Here is a 16,256-nt window from a genome sequence, read left to right on the forward strand (position 1 = left end):
AGGTATTATAGTGTAGCATCCCTTCTGTGATTTAGCGTGGTAGTAAAACTACAATGAAATCCTTCTGAAATGAAGCTATTTACTTGATCAGCTCTTTAGATCTTTTGGGGGAAAAGTAGCTGTTTTCCTGCCATTCTGCCTACGGGTAGGTCTCTTGATGTACTTCACTTTAACTTCAAGCACTGCAAGCAATTATCACTAAATAGAGTGAAAACATGCTCATTAAATGTGTGTCAGTTGTTATTAATCCAAGGAAAATAAACACTTCAGAGATGCTTTTTCTTTCTTTCTTTTTTTTAGTGGAATCTGGTCCCAGGTTTCAGCATCTGCTGAGAGCCAAAATAAGAACCTTGCATTTCTATTTCATACTTGAGAAGTATGTCTTCATTAGAAAGATTTGTTAAGACTACTTGGAGATGTTCTAGGATTGCTTGACAGACCATTAGCGAAGTATGCTGTATATAATTGGGAGCTCTTTTCCTCTGTTTTCAGCTGAAATTCATGCAACTCTAGAGTGGTTCAGTAAGAATCTGAAAACAGTGGGCATACAGCAGCCTGATCTGGCAGATTTCATGTTCCCTTACATGGCCTAAGAAATTAATCCCTTATTCAACAGACTCAAAATGGAAGTTTTTCTGCCTGCTTGGTAATTAGTCCTTTGCAAATTTGCATTTCATTGATTTCTTCCCTATACATACTGGCCCAGCTGCTCTTTGTTCATGATAAATTGTAATGGGGATCAGGAAAATGTACCCAATTTCAAGGTGGTATCATTGCCTAATAAAACCTGTTGCATCTTGTGATTCACATACATATAGGTAATCTCCTTTTAGTTCCAGCAACATTTTCTCCCCTAATCTATTGAAGTAAAGGTTTAGTAAAATGAATGCACATACCAACCATCTTCTGTTGACAAGACTAATGGTCAGGGAGCAGTCTTAAATCCATGCAAATGTTAGGTTAAACACTTGCACAAGGCTACAGGAATACAGGGGGAAGGAATCCAGTAGCACAGTTTATAGAAGGAAAATGCTTTTAACAAACTTGCCATTGTCTTTAGTGATCATTCAAACTGAGTGCTCTAAAATCCTCATTGCACATACCCCAAATACATATTGGGGTAAGTCATCATTGAAGGCAAGCAAGAGACTTGCTGTTGAACTTATTTGACCCCTTCTTTGGCTTTGATGGAAGCGACATCTGTGGAGTTGTACTGCGTATTCCAGATATGCATGTGATTTCAGTGTAGCTGCTCTGACTTGTGCAAGAATAATTTAGTCCAATGTTTTTTGTGTCCTGCCTTTGAGTCACACTAAGCAGGGAGCACTGAAAGTTCTGGTATATTATGTAAAGTAACTATATGAAAATAATGGGAACTTGTGTGTGCATGTTTGTTAGGGTGACCAGACAGCAAGTGTGAAAAATCAGGACAGGGGCTGAGGGGATAATAGGAGCCTATATAAGAAAAATACCCCAAAATCAGGACTATCCCTATAAAATTGGGACATCTGGTCACCCTAGTGTGTGTGTATTACAAAATACATCTAAGATATATGAGAGACAAGGTGGGTGAGATAATATCTTTTATTGGACCAACTTCTGTTGGTGAGAGGGACAAGCTTTCAAGGTACCCAGAGTTCTTCTTCAGGTCTTCAGCTGAGCTGTGGCTTTCCAAAGTTACATCATTGAACTCATTAACTTCCCTGGGTTTGTCCTTTTTAAAGTGCATTTATTGAAGGTTTCCAATACTTTGAGGAAATAATACTAATAGATAAGAAAATCCATTGGTATTCTGGCAATGGTGAATATACCCAATTGTGTAGACACCACTTTAATATAAAGTATGACAAAGTGATCAAAGTATAAACCCTCTGTCCCCACCATTGTGTAATTTGAAAATGCGGTAATACAATAATTTACTAATGTATTGGCTAAGTGGTTCTAAAAGTCTCAAACTTTCTAAATAGTCATCTTTTTCTGACCAACTAGGCTCTTAACTGGACATTAGACAGGAAATGAAACAAATAATCAAGATCTAGGGGTTGACATTTTCAGATCAGTGCAGGATATTTAACCACACACCTTCCATTATGCAGAGCACTTAAGTTTTAGAGCACTGTTTTGGAAATCTCAGCCCAGACGTATAACTGAACCCATGAGGTCTGCACACTTTGGCTGGAAATATAAAGATGGGCTTTGTTACAAGACTTGAAGCCACTCCTTGGTGTTTCCAGTCTAGCTGGAAGTAATGCAACTACTATCTTTCTTGTGGTATTTTGGAACTTCTGTTTCTGATCTAGGTTGCAATTAAGACATAGAGAGGTCTGAAATGTGGAGGCCAATGAAGTATACTTTTAAAAAATATTAGCTGGACTTTTCCCAACCTATGAAAAGGTTCAGTTTGAGACTTTGTGCTGAGAATTGGAATGAGCTCTGGGTTTGGTCCAGGCTGGCTTCATATGAAACCAGAAATGTGAGTCAATGGAAGTCCTATGGAATACCTCTGTTACTCAAATGTTTCCAAGCAATTCTTTGTTTCCCTCACTTTTGTAATAAGTTAGACTATCCACATTCAGTTTCTTCCAGGCACTCCCATGATTTAATTCCATTCAAGTATTTGCCTTTAATTTTTGGTTTTTAATGTCAACATTTCTTCTCTTCCCATTTCATCCCATTTAGGCTTGAAATTTCATCTTGGGAGCTACAGTATCTTGGGATTGTTGATATTGATCCTTGAAGTGAAAGGGCAAACCCCTTGCAGAAAAAAATAAACTGGAATGCATATTTTGATTCCTGCCTTTCCAGTTTACATCTTTAAGATGACATTACCAGTTCTTTTAATCACACCAGTAGAGAGTTATTGCAAATGCTTTGACATTTCTATGTTTTCTTTTGACATTAATCAGGGTTAATTAAGTGATGATAAAGCTATGGGTAATGCTATCACAGACACTGATTACCCCCAACCATTCACCTTCTTAGGATGTGTCGTCATGACAGAGAGAATAAGAATAATGTCTGAAATATGGTATGGAAATATATTCACCTTTTCCCCATTATTGGGATTTTGTTACAATAGCTAAACGTAGGAAGGTACATACTTCAACTTCGTATCTGAATGTATATAAAAATATATTCCCATTTCCTATCCACTAGTTGGTTTTTTTTGTGTATGACATATCTTGGCAGGTACGTGCAGTCAGGATTTAGCTTTACAACATGCCGGGGCAAATTGGGAAGCGGATAATAGACCAGAACCAATTCCCACTGAAGACAAGTTGTCTCTTTTCCGTGACTTCAGTGGGAGTTGGACTAAGCCACCACAAAACTGTAGCAGAAGGACAGAATTTCTGCGTGATGGGTTCGGTCACAGAGACCCCCTTGGGACTGTCACCTGACATGCTCAGTTTACCTCTAAGCCCGTTTTCCCTGCTAGCTTAGGACTCCAGAACCCTGCCGTGTTGAGCCAGACCCACTAGCCTGCTGCAACACAGACTCAGGTCTGGTCCACACCCCCAAAGCTGCAGACTTTTAACCCAAAACTGCTCAACAGGTACCTATCTCCAGCACCCAGACACCCAGTTCCTAATGGGATCCAAACCCCAAATAAATACATTTGACTCTGTATAAAGCTTATACAGGGTAAACTTATAAATTGTTCACCCTCTGTAACACTGAAAGAGAGAGATGCACAGTTGTTTTCTCCCCCTGGTATTAATCACTTACTCTGGGTTTACTAATAAACAAAAGTGATTTCATTAAGTATAAAAAGTAGGATTTAAGTGGTTCCAAGTAATAACAGACAGAACAAAGTAAGTTACCAAGCAAATTAAAAACAAAACACGCAAGTTTAAGCCTAATACATTAAGAAACTGATTACAGATAAATCTCACCCTCAGAGATGTTCCAATGAGCCTCTTTCACCGACTAGACTCCTTCCTAGTCTGGGCCCAATCCTTTCCCCTGGTACAGCCCTTGTTAGTTCCAGCAGGCATCTTAGGTGAAAAGCTGGGGTTTTCTCATGACTGGGACCCCCTTTGTTCTGTTCCACCCCCTTTTATAACTTTGGCCCAAGGCGGGAATCTTTTGTCTCTCTGGGTTCCCACCCCTCCTGCTAAATGGAAAAGCACCAGGTTTAAGATGAATTCCAGTATCATGTGACATGGTCACATGTCACTGTAAGACTTCATCACCCACTGGCTGGCACACACACACAGGAAGGCTTACAAGTAAACAGAGCCATTTACGACCAATTATCCTAGTTAATGGGAGCCATCAAGATTCTAAACCACCATTAATGGCCCACACTTTGCATAATTATAATAGGACCTCAGAGTTATACTTCATATTCCTAGTTTCAGATACAAGAATGATACATTCATACAAATAGGATGATCACACTCAGTAGATCATAAGCTTCGTAATGATACTTTACAAGAGACTTTTTGCATAAAGCATATTCCAGTTGCATCATATTCACACTTATAAACATATTTTTATAAAACATATGGAGTGCAATGTCACACTCTGCAAAGAACTTCAGAGAGGAATAGGAGAGATGGCTGGCTACCGGTATTAAAAACCTGTGGGAGACCATCCAGGAGGTTGTGTGGACTGCCCCTCACTAATTGTCCCAAGGAGGGAGTGGCATCTTCATCTCCCATTGGCCTGTTCTTCCCAGCTAGCCTTGCTTTTTTAAAATAGGTTTATCGGCACTTCAGCTCATTCTCCCAGACATCAAGCTCCTGACCATACAGCAAGACAATGGGAAAGCACCACATCTCATGGAGTTTTGTGAAGTTTTGTTTTGTATTTTCAATTTTTTGTGTGTTTTAATATTTCTGAGCTCTAGCCATGGCCCAACACAAGGGTTTTCTCTTCATGTCCCTCTTCTCTCTCTCTCTCTCAAAAAAAATCAGACTGCCCCAAAGTGTGTGTAATGCATAAGGGATGTGATTAGCATTATCTCAAAAAATCTCTCTCATGCTAATCATTATTTATACTGTGGTAATACCTGAAGACCTAACTGTGATCAAAGCCCCATCTGCTAGATGCAGTATAAACTCACATTGAAGATGCTGTCCCTTTTGTGATGTATTTACAATATGGTAAGTAAAATACCAGATGAAGATTACAGCTACCCCTGATGTGATGTGACCGATGAAGGGATGTAATGCTTAGGGGACATGCTTGCTGGCATGGAGATCAAGCTTTAGCTGATTGAGAAGCTAGAGCTCCAAAATAAGCTGACAGAGTTGTGGTCAGTCTAACTTACCTGCCAAGGGAGTTTATCTCTAAGAATTCATGCAATTTATTTCAGTGAATTGGCTGGTATGAATGCATTTGCATCTCTAAAAATAACAGTTCATTTTGAAATTAGCATATTTTCAATTAAGGCTCCTGCTGTCTATTACTAAAAAGAAACAAGCACATTATCTACTAATTGCACTGTCATGGTAAAATCCATAAACTAAACAGACAAATACAAGAATGGAGCGCCACATAAGCACAGTAGCTGTTTATGTGCAAGCTGTGAGACAGGCTGGGAAATAGGCTGAAACTCCAGCAGGTCACATGTAAATTCAGAGCTAGAGAAAGTAAAACTTAAGGAGGCAGGCCTGGGTATCTATTGTTTGTTGTCTTTTTAAAATTTCAAGGTGTTCTGAAAATTTACAGTTTGAAGCTTCTCATGATGAGTCATTTGTGTCACTCTCCTCTCCCCTGAATACTGTGAAGCTGGTCTGAAAATACTAACCACGCTGTCACATGTGGGCTAACAATATACGTTGTCAGTGTGACCTGTAATGCAAATCAGGGGACTAAGAGGCTGGCTGAAATGTATTCAGAGTGGGGTTCCAGTGCTGTGTTCTGTTTAGAATAGAATTTGGTTTTATAGTCATATCACTTTTCTTACTCAAGCTATCTTAAAGCACTTGGGGCTAGAGTGTGCCTTGAAGGTACCACTCAGTGCTGAAGTGGGGTGGAACCAGAACAATCCCCAAAGGAGAATCCCTGTGAGTGAAGGACTGTGCAACAGCTAGACCCCTCCAAAGGGTCTCAGCTGTTTTTTGGGGGGGCAGGAGGGGGGAGCCATGGCTCCACCTAGTCTCCACAAAATATTCCAGGAATAGTCTCTTGATTTTTTTTTTAATGAATTTGCTTTGACTTGATAACTAATAGTAAGGAAGAATAATTCCCTCCACTGCAAGAATTAACGGGTCCCGTTCTGTGTTATCTTGGAGGTTAGACTATATGATTGTAATGGTCTCTTTTGGTCTTAAAAATCTGAGACTCTATGCGTGGATTGCTTCAGCATTCACTTTTCATAAACATCTGAATGATCAAATTCAGCCAGCATGAATGTTCTCCAAAAGCACATTCACAAAAAAACAAATTTTCAATTCACACATGTGAGTATGTGCACTGGAAGTGCTTGCAAAATTGATGTCAGTGAAGAAATCGCATGACAATGTCATGTGACTATCTGATCAGTTACAACTAAACAATGCAACTTGTATGCCAAATACAGCAGACTCTTTGAGGTCAATCAATTTTTAAAATAATCTAATAACCAATTGGTATCTGGGAAATTGCAATCTGCTCTGGATATTCCACAAGCAGAGAAACTAAAGACAGATTTTTTTTTAATAATGTCCATTAATTCTGAGTGTCTTGACTTCTGGTTGTCCAACTTGAGACAATTAGGGCCTGTGGGGTTTTTTGAGGTGCAGAGCTTCTGTAGTTCCCGCTGACTTCACCTGGAGTTGTGGGTGTGGGTGTTGAGCACCTCTAAAAATCAAATCATCAGAGTCTAAAGCTGGGCATCTGAAAACAGAAACAGCCAAATTAGTGGACACTTCTTTGAATATTTAGAACTAAAGTCACAGAATAAATTATTTGTTGCAAATTATTTGTTCAGCTCTAATGATGATAACCTTCAAGAGCTCTTCTGATTGCAAGTACGATTGAGACAGACAGTGATAGCACCAAGAAACCTGTCTTTGAAAGGTTAATCTGTTTCCTAAGTAGGAAACCTCATTAACAAAGAGCTGTCATTCTAAATCCTTAGCTCATACCTATACTAGAAGCAGTTGCCAAATGGCACATGGTCTTTTAGTCATTAATCACCTTTCAGTCAACTGCCTTCCGTCTCTTGCACTGTTATTCTGAGTTCTTGCGTAAGCCCTATTAGTAACTAATGTCTGTTGTCAAGCATTGCTATTTTAAATCTTGATCTCTGAACCCTAATTTATTGGCTGTCCAATTTAACTTCAATAAATTTAGACTGAAGCCTGATATTTGATCTACCTATGCAAATATTCATTACTGCCTTGTAAAGTTGAAAAAAAATATTGAAATCCAAGTAATTAAACTTTATGACACAGTAGAGAAATGTGCATGACCCTCTGACAGTTCGGTTGGAGTGGAATAATTTCTTTCAAATAACATATAAAGGATTGCTTATGAGGCTTGGTAAACAGTCAGCATAATTGTTTCAGGGCAACCATTGTCACTGTAGAATGGCAAACTTCTGGACTGATCAAAAAGCATATCCCTGTTTTAATAAAGCTATTCTTCATATTGAAATTGGTAGCATGGCTGCATTAAAAGAAGGGAAAAAACCCGCTGAGGCTATTCACCCTAAATATCATTAAATCAAGCTACTGTGTACTTGTTGGCAAGATTTCTCTGCTTAGAAAGCCTACTGGAAAATCTTGCCTTGAATTCTAGTTGGCAAGTCGCATCTAAAATGCCATGATTTATTGGCAGAACGTCTCGAGTTCATCAGGCTTCTGTAGAGCAGCAAATGTTTCACCTTTTTGTCTTTTGCTGCAAGTTTAAGCAAGGCTTTTTCACACATCATCACGACAGAATGGCTTTGGGCTGTCAATGCCCCTTTGTTATTTTGGTCAATTTTAGGGCCTGATCCGATGTCCATGGAAGTTAATTGAGAGACTCCCATTGAATTCAATAAATGGATTGGGTCCTTAATACTTCTGACTTTTTTTCTTCAAAGCACATAATCAAAGTAAAGAAATAATTTTGTCATCTAAAACTGTTATCTATCCCTGATAGGTCACTCAGGAGACCTCAGTTGCACAGATATAAGTATCTAAGATAAGGTATTAACCTTATTAATTGATTCACAGTGTTATTCGTGGTTCCTTTTGGCAGTATTGTAATATGTAGTGAGCTGGTCAGAAATTCAGTCATTTATTTGAACAAGTGTGGAAAGGTACAGCCATAAAATATTTGAATTGTCCCCGTGTAGAGAAATACTTATTAATGCTTATTGCTTACTAATACTTGATAGGTTTGTCACATTGAGTGTGGGGTTTTTTTTATGGACACATTAGACATTTTCAAATAAAAATGGAAGAGAGAATGCGAGACACTGAATGTTGTTTATTTCAGATGCAGAAATAAATACCGAAGGGCCAGACTGTGAACTCCTTACTCCTTCTGATTAGCAGGCTCTTGCATAAGTGTTTCCATTGACTTCAGTGGAACTACTTGTGTAAGTAACTACTCACCAATGTTAGTAAAGAGCTTTACTATCTGTTTTTAAGAATGATCATCTCTGAATTTCCCCAGCAAGCAAAACCCTCCCTCCCACCTCCAGGCACACAATATTTTATGCTTCCCTATCTTCTTATAGCTTGAATGCAAATTTGATATTAACACTGATGCCCACATGCTCATCTTATGATAAACTTCTCTTAGTATTCTTCTTCCTTTCATTACTACTATGCAGTTAAGGAGAACACGGGAACTCACTGTATGGAACACTTTGATTGCTCTCGTCAGCCAGTAGGCTAAATATCAGCCCTAGTCTTCGTGGACATTGGAGTCTGAGAATCAGGAGCTTGGAGGTCTTTAGTGTCATGCTGGACAGCCATTTGGTTAGCTCAGAAGAGGCATGGGGGTTTGTCTTTATACCACTTAAGGAGGGGAGAGGATTCCCATGCTATGTAGGGTACTCGCAATGGTTTTTGTATCCATAGTGTCTCCCCTTCTGCATCTCCCCCTATTTTTTTAGGGGGGGGTGGCTTTTACTTGTCCTGCCATAAGCCTGTGTTGTATTGGGTAGCTAGTAAGGTAGAACTGGACCCACAGATGGCTCAGTCTCAATCCAAGACTTGGTTATACAGGCAAGGTTAGTGCTGTATCTCATGTCAAATTGTAAAGAAAGTTGGATTTGTTAAAACAAGTTTGTATTGATCACTGAAAGCTTATACATTTGGATGCATAAACAGGGCAATCTTGAGTAGGAGCAGAGAGATTGTTTACCTCTGTACTTGGCACTGGTGCGACAGTTTCTGGAATACCGGGTTCAGTTTTGGTGTCCACAGTTCAAGAGGGATCTTGATAAATTGGAGGGAGTTAAGAGAAAAGCCACAAGAATGATTAAAGGATTAAAAAACATGTCTTATAGTGATAGACTGAAGGAGGTCAATCTGTTTAGCTTAACAAAGAGAAGGTTAAGGGGTGACTTGATTACACTCTATGCATAACTACATGGGGAACAAATATTTGATAATGGGCTCTTCAATCTAGCAGAAAAAGGAATAACACAATCCAATAGCTGGAAGCTGAAGTTAGACAAATTCAGACTGGAAATAAGGCATACATTTGTAAGCGTGAGGGTAATGAAAGCCTGGAACAATTTACTGAGGATCGTGGTGTATTCTCCATCACTGGCAATTTGTAAGTCAAGAGTGGATGTTTTTGTAAAAGATCTGCTCTAGGAATTATTGTGGGAATGTTCTCTGGCCTGTGCTAGACAGGAGGTCAGACTAGATGATGACAGTGGTCCCCTCTGGCCTTGGAATCTATTAAACTATCATGACCACATAAGCAAAGTAGCATAAAACACACAATGTACCATACTCCTGATAAAGCAGCTAACCATGAAGGTGTGAGGTACCTTTGCTAAGTGGAATGAATACTTGGATCTGTAGTCCCAAGATTTCTCAGCATAGAATATGAGGGTTAGAAAGGACCCATCTAGTCCAACCTCATGCCCAAAGCAGGACCAATCCCCAGACAGATTTTTACCCCAGTTCCCTAAATTGCCCCCTCAAGGATTGAACTCACAACCCTGGATTTAGCAGGCCAATGCTCAAACCACTGAGCTATCCCTCCCCTTCTACAGTTCTTCAGAAGTTCTGCATTATCCATTTCTCTAGTGTGCATGCATTGTGCTTGGAATAAAGGAGAAGACTCATCAAGCTGTCTATTTAGGGATTTTAGAACACCAAGGGCCAAATCCTGCCCTCAGCCTTTGAAGCCTTTAAATGCCAATGGCTTTACTGGAATTACACAGGTGTGACTGAGGGAAGCATTGGCCTCCAAATGCCCACTTCACATTTCAGCCATGGGCACATCTTTGTATCACTCCTGCATGTCACTGGCAAGCCACATGGACGGAAACATGTCAGAATAGTTGTGAATAGGTAACAGTGACCTGAAAAACCATCCGTATTTCCATTTATACAGCAACAATAGGAAGAGTTAGTTGTCTGCATTCTTCAAGAGGTGTATTGTCATAGGATCACCTGTTCTTATATAGCTTTGAGAGGCAGAGACCAATCATTGTAAGAATGTCCCTTTTAAACCTGGAACATTTGGCAACAATATTCATGAGTTGCCAGTGGTCACTGTAGACCACCTGCGCACTAACCCTATGTTGTTGTACCTCGTCTGGCATTCATGCACTGCTTTGATGATGGTTAAAAAAAATAAGTATTGGAACATACTTTACTGCCTCTAATTTGGGAAAGTACTTTGGAATTCTAGCATTCTCCATAAAGAAGCTGTGAAAAAGAGGCTTGTAAGTCACTGGTGGTTTATGTTTTACTGCTCAGCTAAATGATTCTGTGACTAGAAATGTCAGAGCACATCATGAGAACTGAATTGCCTTCTTCCTTCCCACCTTACAACTACAATAACAAATGGCCCTTTTCTACAGCCCCCCCTATCGCCGCTTAAAATTCTTACTCTTGTTACTACTGGTGCAACTCCAATGGTGGTGGCAAGGCTGGGAGGTCTAGTGTAGGCTGGCACTCACCATTTTACTACCGTGTTGTCTAGTCCTGACATTTTTAATGAGCCCATGCAAAGCTTGAGGAAATGGAATGTTTAGGTATTTAAAATATGCTTCCCATGCAATGGAAGCTTCTCCTCTCCATACATACACACACAGCATGGGACTGGGTCACTGTCGGATCCCAATGGTTATTTCCCTTCATCATCTGGATGTAGCGCAGAAACCCCAGAGACCTGGCCATTAGGAAGCAGAGTAATAGCAGCTTGCAGGGGGCTGCGGGAGTCTTGATATCAGCACTGCCAATTATCCTAGTTTTCTTTTGGACTTTTAGTCAGAAAAATGTAAAACCATAACCCATACTTATATACATAATAAGAGAAAAATTACACCCTCGTCAATGAATCTTTTGAGAACCCTATTTCACTCCTCATGGTGCACACTGCCTCAAGTTTAACCTTCTCACTCTCACTTTCAATTCTGCCTCAGGATATATCACAGACCTTGCGTAACATTTTCAGAAGTGCTGAAGTCCCATTGTCCAAAGTAACTGAGGCACTCTGAAGAGCCTTGGGCATGGCATTCACTTTTTTCTAATGATACAACTATTGGGAGTGTGTGATTTTTTTATTATTATTATTTTTTACACATACAGTAATGCCAGTACAACCCTTAGTGTGGGTGCAGTTAGACCAGTATAAAAGTGCCTAATGTGGGTATAGATGATTCTCATCTCTTACAGGAATAATCTCATTTATAGCAGTATAATTGTGTTTACATTCAGGAGCAGGGGTGGGAGCACTGTTATAGTTCAAGTATAGTTCACATGCTACAACTTCTGTGGGTAGACAAGCCCTAAATCTCTCAGCCTTTCAGTGAAACTTGGGTAGGGTGACCAGATGTCCCGATTTTATAGGGACAGTCCCGATATTGGGGGCTTTTTCTTATATAGGTGCCAATTACCCTCCACCCCCTGCCCCAATTTTTCACACTTACTAGCTGGTCACCCTAAACTTGGGCTCCTAAGAGCTTACATTACTTTGGAAAATGGATTTAAGCTCCTAAATCACTTTGAAAATTTGATGCCTTGTCTCTTACCACCCGTCTCCCACTCCCAAACACAAACCATTTCTGTACCACCAACCCCACACACATGCATCCCCCCTGCACCCACAGCCAGGGTACTCCATTTCTCTCTCTTTCATGCTTCCATGTCCATGCAATTTCCCCATGCCACATCCCAGGCATGGAACATCCTCCGAATCCCCATGTATTAAACCACCACATTCCTCTTATTTAAAGCACACATAGGAGCTGTCACGGAGCCACAGGATCTGGTCTATGTCCCAACCTATAACTAGTCCCTTGGGAGTGGCCCCTTTTACTGTGCTGAACCCCAAAAGTTCACACAGTTCCACAGGGGCAGGCCCCTGGCTTCCAAGACTTGGAGACTGGGCTTTCGGGCACCAGCAATCCCTGACTCTTTCTGTGGTTCCCTGCAGCGAATCCAGCCAAGCCAAGCCAAACTCCTGCAGGAGGCTTCTGCTGTAACCCTTCAGAGCACAATGCTCTCAGTGAGTATTTGCAGTGACAAAAGGCAACATTTTCAAACCAAAGTAACAATTACTTAGTCACCTGGCATACAGAATCCGAAAGTCCTAGGATAAGTGAAGAGAGAGACAATGGTTAAGTCATAGTCTGTCCTGGCCAAACCAGTGCAATAAGCCAGCCAAGCTGTTATGGACTCCATTACTGGCTCCATCTCCCACTCTTTGTCCTTAGTCCCAGGTGAAAGCTGTTGAATCCCTCCAAAGGGCAGCCCTCATTCTAGTCACCTGACACATTTTGCCCCCCTCTGTCCTCCTGCTGGGATTTCCTGCTCTTAGGTGTGGATTATTCATTCATTCTCATTGTTTTTTTTCAGATTCTCTGTTGATATAGGTTGATTTCATGCAGTTCTTTAACAACCCATTCGTTCCACCCAGGTAGCTGGGTGACACACATTTCATGTCTCCTGTGCTGTTGCAGAAGCCGTGTAAACCATTTTATACCCACTAGGTAGCAATGCCTACTACGTTACAGAGGTCAACCTAGGCACATATAGGCTTCATAAAAACAGTACCAAAAATTCTCACTTTGTCACAAGAGCTCACTTCTTGGACAGTCAAAAGGAGGTTGCTGAGTCACTTAAAAAAATCAAAGCTAACTCTTTCATCTGAGTTTCCCAGTGTGTCCTGGCTTCTACTGCATTATAGGCTCCTATATTGCAACATTCTCCACCCAGATAAACCCCTGTGCCCATGTGGAGCCTCAGAGAAGCCAATAGGGTGCTTACCAAGTGGAATCATTTACAGGATTGGGGCCTCTTTAGGGCAGAGACTGTCCTGAGAGCATTATTGGCATTAAACAAAAATAGTAATTTTGCATTTATTTCCACCTGCTAATCAGTTTGTTTAGCCTTGTCTCTTTCCAAAACCCCTTTTTATTATTTGGTGTTCAAGCTTTTCAACATTTCTGTTGCCTCTTTCAGAAAGCCCTCTGAGTCACATTGTTTGAATGCCGCTGTGTAAATAATATGTTTCAATCAATTAACAATTTAAAGCCTTCATTCCTCAGTACAGTTGCTAAAATTAGCAAAGCTGGGCTTAGAATCTGTAAAGAGTGTGATTATGGCTTTGAAAATACCATTACATTGTTCAATCTAAGTTAAAGCTTATGTAAACTGTTCTCTTTTTTTATTGGGGGGAACTCAAATACATCAGATTTCCATTAATTAGTCACTAATTTACAAGTATGTGGTGCTGTGAGACTTAAGGATGAAAAGCATGTATAAGAGGCCATTATTATTACATTTATTCAAAAATAGTAAATACAACATCCTATAGTTAAAGACTGAATAATTTCATTAGCCATAATCCTGATTTAAAAACAGTGTAAACAAAAGCACCAATTTAAGTGCTTTTAGAGTTCCTTTTATAGAACTGGTTGAAAAACTTGTTTTTTTTATAATGAAATTTTTCAGTTGTTCAGTTTAAATGGAATATTTTTCATTTTGATTCATTTTTAGAAAATTATGCAAATTTTCAAAATTTTAGATGTTTGTTTATTCCATGTCTTCATTTTTTCTTCTTTTTTGTCACCAAATGTAGTAGAATGAATGATGACATGAGGGAGGAAGTCCTGAGCTTCTGAAAAGTTACAGTGGCAAAGTTATATTGTTTCATATTTCCTTTTGTCACTCTGTTTTCAAAACTGGAGAGGCTTTGAAAAGTTAGAATACCAAAAGCAAGGAGAGAGGAGTAGCACACAAAAAACAAACACCCCATTTTGGACATAATTTATTTTGTTATAGCAAAAAGATTTGGGAACACAAAAATTAGAATTTTTTGAAAAAAATTAGTTGTCAAAAGCTATAAAAAAACAAAAATTTCCATTGAAAGCATTATGAATTTTTTTGTTTCATTTAGAATTTTCAACAAATAAAGTTGAAAATAACATTTTCCCATGGATTTTTTTTTTAAATTTCAACTAGCTCTATCATTTTGATAAGGTATTTGCCATCAATAATATTTACCAAGAAGGCCCTTACTACTCTGCAACATAATGCAAGCTTTTCAAACACTTAATTAGTCTTACTGGGACTCAAATCTCCATTTACAGGCACAGCTGGACCTCTTATGCCAGCTAATGGATGAAACTATACTGAGGAAGTGCCTATACACATTGCTGCGAATCAGCAAATGATTGAAACTGACTGAGTGGCAGCCATGGGAAGTGGTAGTGGAAGTGGAATATAGAGGTTCTATCAGTTCTCATTCCATGCTGAGCTCATCAGGGAAGAGGAGGCCAGGAAAGTGGCAAGATGGAGCAATGTACCCAAGAAGGAAAGTGGAAAGACCATGCAATGGCCATTTTTTCAAACCAAAGGCCCACTTCATAGGGTAGTAATTAGCATTAATAATAACCCTTCCAGCAGCAGTGATAAATTAAATGAAAAGGTCCTTGCGCGTATTCCTGCGCAAAGCCTAACTTCTTGCAAACAATTGACTACACTAGGACTACTCAGGTGAGTGAAAGTGTATAGGTTTGAGCCCTTACATCTGAAAGAACGCACAACAAAATATGTTCAGTCATAATCTTTGAAAATACAATGATAAACAAAGGATCATTACAGCTGCACACCTGCAGACCTATTGTCACACCCCCAGTGGCCCTCGCCCTCAGGGGGTCCCCTGGGGAAGCGGATCAGCATTGTATGTTGTTAACGCTGGTGCAGGCATTGCAAAGCATTTTGGGAAGGGTCAAAGTTGTGAATGGGGAGTGAAAGGGTTTTTTGCAGGTTGCAAGAGGCCGAAGAGAGGAGAGAGAAGAGAATGGGTTAACTCCACACTTCAGCTCTGAAGATAAGATGCTGGCCCCGGTCCAAGGCCATGGGCTCGACAAGGAGTCTACAGCTGTATTCACATCTTACCCAACCCCCCACCCCTGCCAGCCATGAGAAGAGGAAAACTAAGTTGAGCAGAGCTGCAAAGATAGCAGCAAAAACAGTAAAAGCGAATGAGACACAGAGCTGCAGAGATAGCAGTAAAAGCGAATAAGGCGGCGATGGTGAAGGCCAACAGGAGGGAAAACAGTCTTCAGAGCCAGTGTATTTTGGGCAGCCAAGAAGGCCACAGTGAGCCAATTGGGACTGGTACAAAGAACACCAGGTGCAGAGGGCCTTGGACGACAAAACCCCAAAAGGAACCCAGGACTTAAAACCCTCCTGAGAGCAAAAGCAAGGTGGAGATCAACAGCAGACCTCGGATGACCTGGGCCCAGGACAGCACTCCTGTCCACCCTTCCCCCTCTTCTTCTTACATTACACCCAGGCTTGGCCAGCCGTGGGTAAAGCGTGTGTGAGTATGAAAGTGGGTTAGGGCTTGGGGCACTAATGCTTTCTGCCTTCCTTCTTCCTTCCTCCCCCATCACTCTCTGCTGTTATTTTATTATTTTATTAATAAAGCTTTCAAATTCAGACCTTGGTGTGTTTCGTCATCTCCTCCCTTAAAGATCCTGTGGCCTCAGCCTGCTCACCTGACGCCCCAGGCAGATTGGTAACAGAAATCTGTCAAACTATGGCAACCATTAACTAACGGCAACCATTAACAATGACATTCTTTGTATGCCCAAATATGCAAGTGCAATATGTTACCCACGCTGAAGCAAC

At 40.3% G+C, this 16,256-nt stretch overlaps 1 protein-coding gene across 2 annotated transcripts in view; it reads left to right on the forward strand.

Annotated features, from left to right (window-relative positions):
* STAC (SH3 and cysteine rich domain) overlaps positions 1-16,256 on the forward strand; it is a 192,125-nt gene that overhangs the window by 11,169 nt on the left and 164,700 nt on the right. For both annotated transcript variants that reach the window (XM_039527917.1, XM_039527918.1), the window contains exon 2: positions 8,416-8,518. The gene's annotated coding sequence lies outside the window, so the exon portion shown is untranslated. The remainder of the gene's footprint in view (positions 1-8,415; positions 8,519-16,256) is intronic.

This window comes from Mauremys reevesii, linkage group 2 (assembly GCF_016161935.1).
Source record: "Mauremys reevesii isolate NIE-2019 linkage group 2, ASM1616193v1, whole genome shotgun sequence".
Lineage (NCBI taxonomy): Eukaryota > Metazoa > Chordata > Testudines > Geoemydidae > Mauremys > Mauremys reevesii.